This window comes from Phalaenopsis equestris, unplaced genomic scaffold (genome assembly GCF_001263595.1).
Source record: "Phalaenopsis equestris unplaced genomic scaffold, ASM126359v1 Scaffold000123, whole genome shotgun sequence".
NCBI classification, from domain to species: Eukaryota; Viridiplantae; Streptophyta; class Magnoliopsida; order Asparagales; family Orchidaceae; genus Phalaenopsis; species Phalaenopsis equestris.
The window spans coordinates 2,182,030-2,190,226 of record NW_018164565.1 but is presented as its reverse complement, the minus strand read 5'-3'; the positions used below and the strand labels follow the sequence as shown (position 1 = coordinate 2,190,226).

Here is an 8,197-nt window from a genome sequence, read left to right as displayed (position 1 = left end):
AAAAAAATGAAAAGATAAACAACAGCATTTCGTCATAGGTTTGGTGACATGCATGTAAAAATTGAATTTAAAGTGTTAGATATGTAAATACATGTGACTGGTATGTATGTAAATCTTCCTAATTATTAATACTCCTTATCCATGAAGCATGATATTAGCAAATAACAGTATCCTGCTAGGGACAAAAACTGAATCAAATGCTTATTTATAGGAATAAATTGATTTTTACAACCTGAATTTCTTTCACCTGTTTTCCTGATTCTGCTCTTCTCCTCGTTACGAATAAAAGGATTTTTACACACATTTTTCAACATTAATGGCTGCTGATTCTGAAATGTTAGGAATAAAACTAAGTCACTATGTTTGATTGAATAGGGAGTGGGAAGCAGATTTAACAAATCTGTTTTAAATGAAATTATATAAATATATTGTCACACAAAATACTAACTTGTATTGTTGCATTTAATGATGCATGAAAATTATTTTGCAGTTAAATTGTATCATAAGGTTGTTAAGGACATTTCATCACTTTTTCAACTCATGGACATGAACATGGAGCATGGATGTGGACATAGAGAGAATGAGATAGCTTTTTTTTTCAGCCAAATGTAGATCATTGAAATATTTTATTAGTTTATTAACCTATGTTTTATTTATTGCAATGCAGTGGTCTTCATTTCAAAATTTGTGTGACCATGAGTTTTATGCTCAATAAGAGAAGCCGTTGTGGGCTCTATGTAAAGCTGCTAAAAGCGTACTGCAGTTCTTAAAATCTCTCATTGATAGCTTGTTTTACATTATACAGCCCTTTGTCATAAATCTGATGTGAAGATAGTTTGGTTGGATATTCTAATAAAGTTCTATATTAGGATGATATTAAAATTATTATACATGTTTTTTATTCCCACAAAAGGTATTGTTATTCAATATCAGTGTAATTAAATTTAAATGACATGATAAAATTATCAATTAAATTAATATATATTTATAAGTATATTTCTGAATAAAATACCATCATCGTTGTGTGCTGAAAAATTTATGACGAGCGAGCAATATGTAATTAATGTCTTAGTATTACACGAATGTCCAACGCACACATAAATGAAAAACGTAGCAGAAGAAGACGCTATAATTTTTACGTGAAAATTTTCTTCAAAGGGAAAAAGCCAGTGGGTCTAGCCTAATCAAAATAATCTATTTTGTAATTATAACTACATAGGTCAACTCTTCTCTTGAATTAGAGAAGATAGAATTATAAAGCTTTGATAATCACAAGTGTACAATAATATTTTAGCTATAATAGTCATAATTGGGGCACAACAAATATGGTTTTTAGTTATAATATCAATAGTTGGCTACGAATGTCGTAGTTCATTGCTACAAAGGCAATACTTGACCATAAATGTTATAATCAGTGGCTACAATAGCATCAAGTTGGCAAAAAGGATGTAGTTGTAAGCTGTAATAAGTAGTCAGCCATAAAGATTATAGTTAGTTGCTACAAAGACAATAGTTGGTCATAAAAGTTGTAGTTGGTGGATTCATCTTGTCGGGACACTTGATTTGACTTTTAATATGTTAAAATTGGAGTTCATTTGACTATTCAATTTATAATCAAAAGCCTCTAATTGTGCTTTAATGTTTTGATCTGGGTTTGATAGGACTTGAATTGGACTAATTTTGGTATCAGTAGATTCATCTTGTTAAGACGGTCAGTGTGACCATAAACTTAGTGAAATTGGGGCCTGAATGATCTTGAATTTGAGTTTGGAAGAATCCATATTAAAAATGCATGAAGATTCATGTTTGATAAAAATTTGTTGATAACATAATTACTTTTATTTAAACATTAAAAACCATTCATTTTGTTTCCGCTTTTGTTAGAAAAGGGGCTAGCTAAACTATCACAAATCACTCATGAGTTATTCAATTCATCTTTTAGATGAGGGATTATCTTGACTGGCTTCATCTTTTACTAGCTTTAGGTCATTTAAGGATCCCTTCTCTAGGGAGAGGGGCCATCATAATCACTAATAGTGTGCATCAACCCCAAGTGATTCATTTCCTTTATTTTCTTAAGGAAAATTTTATCTTGACATTCTTTTATCACTATCTACAAAACTTCTCCAAATTTCCCTCATTATAACTACCCTAACTTGCATCCATTAAGATATTGTCCACTTTCGCTTTGTAGCCCCATGTTTTTTTCTCATTGGTGTAACTTTCGAAGAGGTCCTATCCTGAGAGTGCTCTTGTAAGAGCATGCTTAACTTTGAAGTTTCTGATCAGATTCCAATTGTTATACCAGAAGGTTCTTAAATGTTTTATTGTTTAACTTCATTCTATTTAAGAGGTTTAATAGCCACTTCAAAAAAGGACTAATCTAACTATATTTAACGCATTCTTTGACCCTCTTACACCACCTCTTGACAATTTTCTTGTTGCATCACATCCACTATCAAAACAAGAATCTCTCTGACCACCCATAATCATATCGATATGATTCACTACTGCTTTATTGTTTCCACCTTCGGATTGTAATATATTCTCCTCATAGGGACCAAAAATATGATTTCCTTCAATAGCCAACTTGGCCTACCTATGTTGCCTCAAAATTGCCTTCAATTAGTGACACTTTCATTTAGGAGGCTTAAAACTCAAACTTATTATCAACAACATCAAGCATACTGACAATAATCAACTTTCACCTCCAATGTATTTATCTTCTCCAAACTTTGGGACGAGTGTCCTTTGGTAACTAAAATTAACTTCTAATAAAATATATTTTTATCAAACAAGGATTATCATATATGCCTTCTCAGGTTTTAGGTACACATATTTTCATGCTCCGACGCACTTTGCTTTTCTACTTTGTGGGATATTATTTGAAACAAATTTTATTCTCTATTAACTCAATCTTTTGGAACAAATGCAAACGCAAAAAAAAAAAAAGCAAAGGTCTAAACTACAAATATATTAAGCAAATTACAAAAGGTAAAAATTAGAAATGCATGCATGAAAATAAATGCAACCTATTAAATTAATTTAAGTCTAGTCTCATAATTCTCAAAGTATTAGTAGCACACCCATAATAAGTTTCACACATTTCTTACATTTTCATAATTTTTGCGATCCCTTAAAACTTATTCATCTCTTTATATCATTAATGTTATTATTAGTATACATGAAAGTATTAAAATTAATCTTGTATAGTGAATTATTTAAAAATATATTTATATTAAAATATTAATCATTAACTATCATCATGACACTTACAAGCTAAACTTTCATATATTAAAAATAAAGAAGATTTACATACATACATATATACATACACATCTAACATCTAAAATTTTAATTTTTACAAATATGCCACATTTCCCATACATAAAAAATTATAGTTTACTTTTTTAAAATTTAAAAGAGTGTTATTTTGTTCTGATATGAAATAATTGAGTGGTATGAATATAAAAAAATAAAATTTAGGCGTTAGATACGTGGTATCCACGTAAATGCCCTCAGTCATTCTATAATACAAGCTTAAAAGTAGAAGTATGTTATTAAAAACTCCATTTTCACATCTTCAATCTATTAAAACTCTCATCATAAATGAAGAGACTAGGATTCAACCTATACGCGAGAAAATATTATGTTTGTCTTCTAGACAGTGGTGTAAATCGCACCACGTCGTGCATCAGGCAGCATCATGCTATTCACACCATCCGTCAACCGCAAATCTGATTTACCAGACATAATATTTTCCCGTATCAAGATCTCTGTACTTGAACCGAGACCTTTTGGCCAAGAAAGCAGTAATTGCCGAAACTGCATATAAAATAATGCATTCCTTCTTCAACAAGAGAAACCGTTGCTGGCCCAATCTCAAAGCTTCTGAAAGCATTCTCAGCACTGCAGCTCTCAAACTCTCTCCTCGAAACCTGCTTCACATCGTACAGCCCCGTATCAAACCTGAAAACTATCCCCCACAACATACTTATATTAAGAATTGAATGGCATGTATGTAACCTTCCCAATAATGTAAGAATCATTTTTTTTACCTAGATTGTCGCCGATGAAGAACGATTGATTGCTGGACCATGCGAAGTAGAAATCATTGCTCACAGGGATGGACCAGATGGAGCCACCAACTACATGATTGTGAGATCGAGTTGAAACTATTTGCATGAATGTGACGAGTGTTTGGACTGAGGAGATGGTCAGTCCTGAACGATTTGGTCTCCATGACCAAACTGTTGGCTGCATTCTGAAGCCTGCAAAAATTTTCGTTTTGGAATAGTAGGTTTTCTCCTCCGATGGGAACACAATTTACCAGTTACCAAGGCGAAGAAACTGAGTTTATTCTGCCAAAATATTTGCGGCTGTAAGAGATATAAAGCATTTCTACGCAAGAAACTGAAGGGCATGTCGGTTCGTTTGGCGCCGTTTGGTTTAAAGGAATTAAAAAATAATAAACGGATATGGAAATTGTAAGGAATTTAATTAAAATTGATTTATAATATCCATGTGAAGGCTTACATTGACAACTCCTTCTCTTGAGTGCTTCCCCTTCAATAGAAAAAAAATATTACATAAAGGGTATGCATTCGAAGTCTAATGATAGGTCGTCACATGTCAAGTGGATTGCAGTGTATTGCAGTGAAACCCAATGACAGTGTATTGCAGTGAAACCCACTTGACACATAACAACTCACCATTGGACTCCGTCCGGATATAATAGTTTCTTTTTTAATAAAGTCTTTATCAACCTAATTGTTGCTTCAACGAGTAGGGGAGTTTTATAGGTCAAACTTGGGAGTTTAATACTATTGAGTTCGCTATTCTTCGACGAATTGTCTAAGTTGTCTCGATTGAGTAGTGCTATCGAATAATATGGGTGAATTCCCTTAGGCCAAACTAATTGGTTAACTTGATTACACCAAACAGTCGGGCCAGTTTGGAGGTCTAGTGAGTCAATTCCAAAGTGATCATTAGCACATAAAAAATGCTTCATTAGAAGTGGCAATCCATTCTGTGTTAGCTGCTCCTACACAACAATTCATAATTAAGAATTCACGCTTGCTAACTTATTTAACGGGTGTTCAAAGCTTGTTAACTTATACTTAGTCAACTCGTCAACTCATATGCGACAACTAGTTTTTAGTTGTTCATATTCATCAACTCGACAGAATAACCTGGCAGGTGAACAACGTAGCTTGGCAAGTCGGCTCAAGAGTACTCACAAACAAACTTATTAAAACTATGCATATGCTTCAAGTTTTACTATCCATGACAAAATCAATTTTTCATGAATTCGCAAAAAAAAAAAAATCCCTAAAAAGTTAAAAATTCATTGGTGGTAAACAATATTTTTTTTAACTTGATGCCTCCAAACGAAAAATATCCTGAATATATATATATATATATTATATATATATATAACACGGGTAGAAAACCATAAGAATGATTTTGAAATTATTTAGACTATATAGTTTATCAAATTATTGGCCCGAGTCCTAAAAAAGCCTAATTTGAGCACTTGAAAGCATAATAGGATCTTTTTTGTCATCTGAATAACGACATGAGCTCCAAATTTTGTATGAAAGAATGTTCAATATAGAAATTTGGGATTGATGCAAATCTCTAGAGCTTTGTTTACTGTAGTTTGTTGGCCATCATTGATGAAAGTAATGACATAAATTAAGGAGAGAATTAATTTTGATTTTTTTAAAAAGTATTTACAAATTTTATTTTCATCTTCAACAATAATTTTATGAATGATTGTAACAAGATAAGTGATAATGAGTGAAAAAAAAATTAAATATTCGATGCAAATTGATTTATAAGGGCTCTACGACCTTAAGGCTAAGTGTTGACATCAATTTTTTATGTCGTACTCTTTGGACTTCTGATGTTGGAGCTAGTTTTTGGGTATCGAGCTTATGGGATGATATTTCACTCTCCTGGAGTACCTCATGGCTTGTAAAATGTCCAGTTGAGTGCGCCAAAGCATGTTGTACTTTATCATGTGTTTTTTGAGCTTAGCTCACCCGCGCCAAAATCCTAGTGTGCCTCCACCTGTATAAAACCGAGCGTACCCACACTAGTATCATACCGCACCTGCCCCTTCATTAGGTAGGGCACACCTATGCCCTCCACGTGTAGGACCCATGCCCTCCCTGCGCATAACTCGCTTCAGAGATAGAAAGCAAGGCACCCGCAGCAATCCTGCGCGCACTCGCTTTAACTTATGCGCGTTTGTGGTCCTATTTGATCCGATGCACTCGAACCTGACTCACGTTTGGTCCATGCCGGGCAATAGAAAACCTGTCGTTCCTACGACAATTTTGAGTGCGCCCACGCCCGTCTTTAGCCTGGCTCACTTGTGTAGGACCCGCGATGGTTTGACATTTGCGGGACTATCCTTGTGATTATTAATCAACATAACTTCTATGATCGTGTGATTCTATGTCATTTATTATATCAAAATGATGCAAGTATTAATCCAACATATATATTTTTTTCTAATTATTTTAAACAAGTCAATTTCTAGTTGAACACAAACATGAATATATAAATAGAGTCAAACGCAATTACACCATTCCCGAGCACAAATCCAACTGAAATAAAATTAATTTTGAATGAGCCGAACACGAGCTAAACCTGAAATTGCTCGAACAGAAACTTTAGTCCAATCCTTTTATTTTTTAATTTAAATCCTCCTCCATTACTTTGAGATTTAAAAAATCTATCAAAATTTAGGTTTAAACTCCTGTGCATATTTTTTTTTTTTCTAAAAACTCATTATATTATTTTTTTTATTCTAATATTTTAATATCACAAAAACATACAATTCAAAATGACGTGTTAAATTTTTAAATAAACACTCACATAAAATTTTAAGGTCAAATTTTATAAACAAAACATCAAATGTATTTAAATCATAGTCTGAGATGCAATTTGAATAGATTAAAATAAGAAAAAAAATTAAGAAATGATAATACCTCAAATAATAAAGAATTATATTATATTAAATAAAAATATTTAAGAGTAAAACCAATTTTGTAATATAGCGTGGGGATATAAAAAAAAAATAGAGCTTGTTGAGAGTGGGATTTGAACCCACGCCCTTTCGGACCAGAACCTTAATCTGGCGCCTTAGACCAACTCGGCCATCTCAACCTGTTGTCGAGTTTTTGAGACATTAAATATATATCTCTATGATAACCAATTTCATCTAAATTTTAGATGACCTTAGAGTACATAATTTGACATAATTTAGTCAAGCACCATAAGTTAGAGCGGGTTTGCTCTTTCAATTATTTTGATTTCACATGATTTAACTGTTTTAGACTCGGTATAATATTTCCATATAATCTTTAATACTAACTAAGGATATTTGCATAAAACCATTATAAATATATATATATATATATATATATATATTATTTTCATATGTAAAGCTTAAAATTAACTATTTTTCATTTGTAACACACAATTTTTTTACATTAGATAAAAAATATTACTTGTCACGTCATCTTAAAAATATTTATCTTCAAGCTCTCAATCAATTTTGATATAAAAAAATTCTAAATTAAAATTCATGATTAATTGAGTGTTGATTTCAATAAATTGATGATGAATTTGAGTGTATCGAGAAGGCAAACTCAATTGCACTAAAAGTGATCCAATCTGAGTTCGAATAAGTCTAGATCTAACACATAAAGTGTTGTCAAATGCTTTGCTGCATCAATTAGACGTTCAAATAATATCAAAATTTTTTGCATGCTTATATTTAAAACAGCTCGATGGGAGAATAAAAAGAGTACAAAATTGTTTAATTCTGATATCATTAAAACACTTAAATTTTGAAAAAATGAGCTATAATCAAGGGAAATAATATGGATCATCTTATAGTGTTTTTGAGCCATTTATCGAATTTATGAAAATGCTCATATCAAAAATTATAAATAGCCTCGCATTCTTCACTTAAAGTGGGAGGAGAAGAGAAGAAAATGTTGACTATTAAAACTTAACTCTTAAATTCTCGATTGTTGTCGCCAGTAATCCGAGATCTTGGTAGACCACTAGAATTTACCACCAATCAATAATGGTCATTATAGGCCACTAGTGTCATTGTTGACCACCATCAACTATGACTTTGATAGCCCTACTACGACTATTATAACTTCTTATAACT

At 32.1% G+C, this 8,197-nt stretch overlaps 1 non-coding gene across 1 annotated transcript; it reads right to left on the bottom strand.

Moving 5' to 3' along the window:
* Positions 1-7,098: 7,098 nt before the first annotated feature.
* TRNAL-AAG lies at positions 7,099-7,179 on the bottom strand. The gene has a single exon. It is a non-coding gene; the product is annotated as a tRNA-Leu (tRNA).
* Between the last annotated feature and the right edge of the window lie 1,018 nt (positions 7,180-8,197).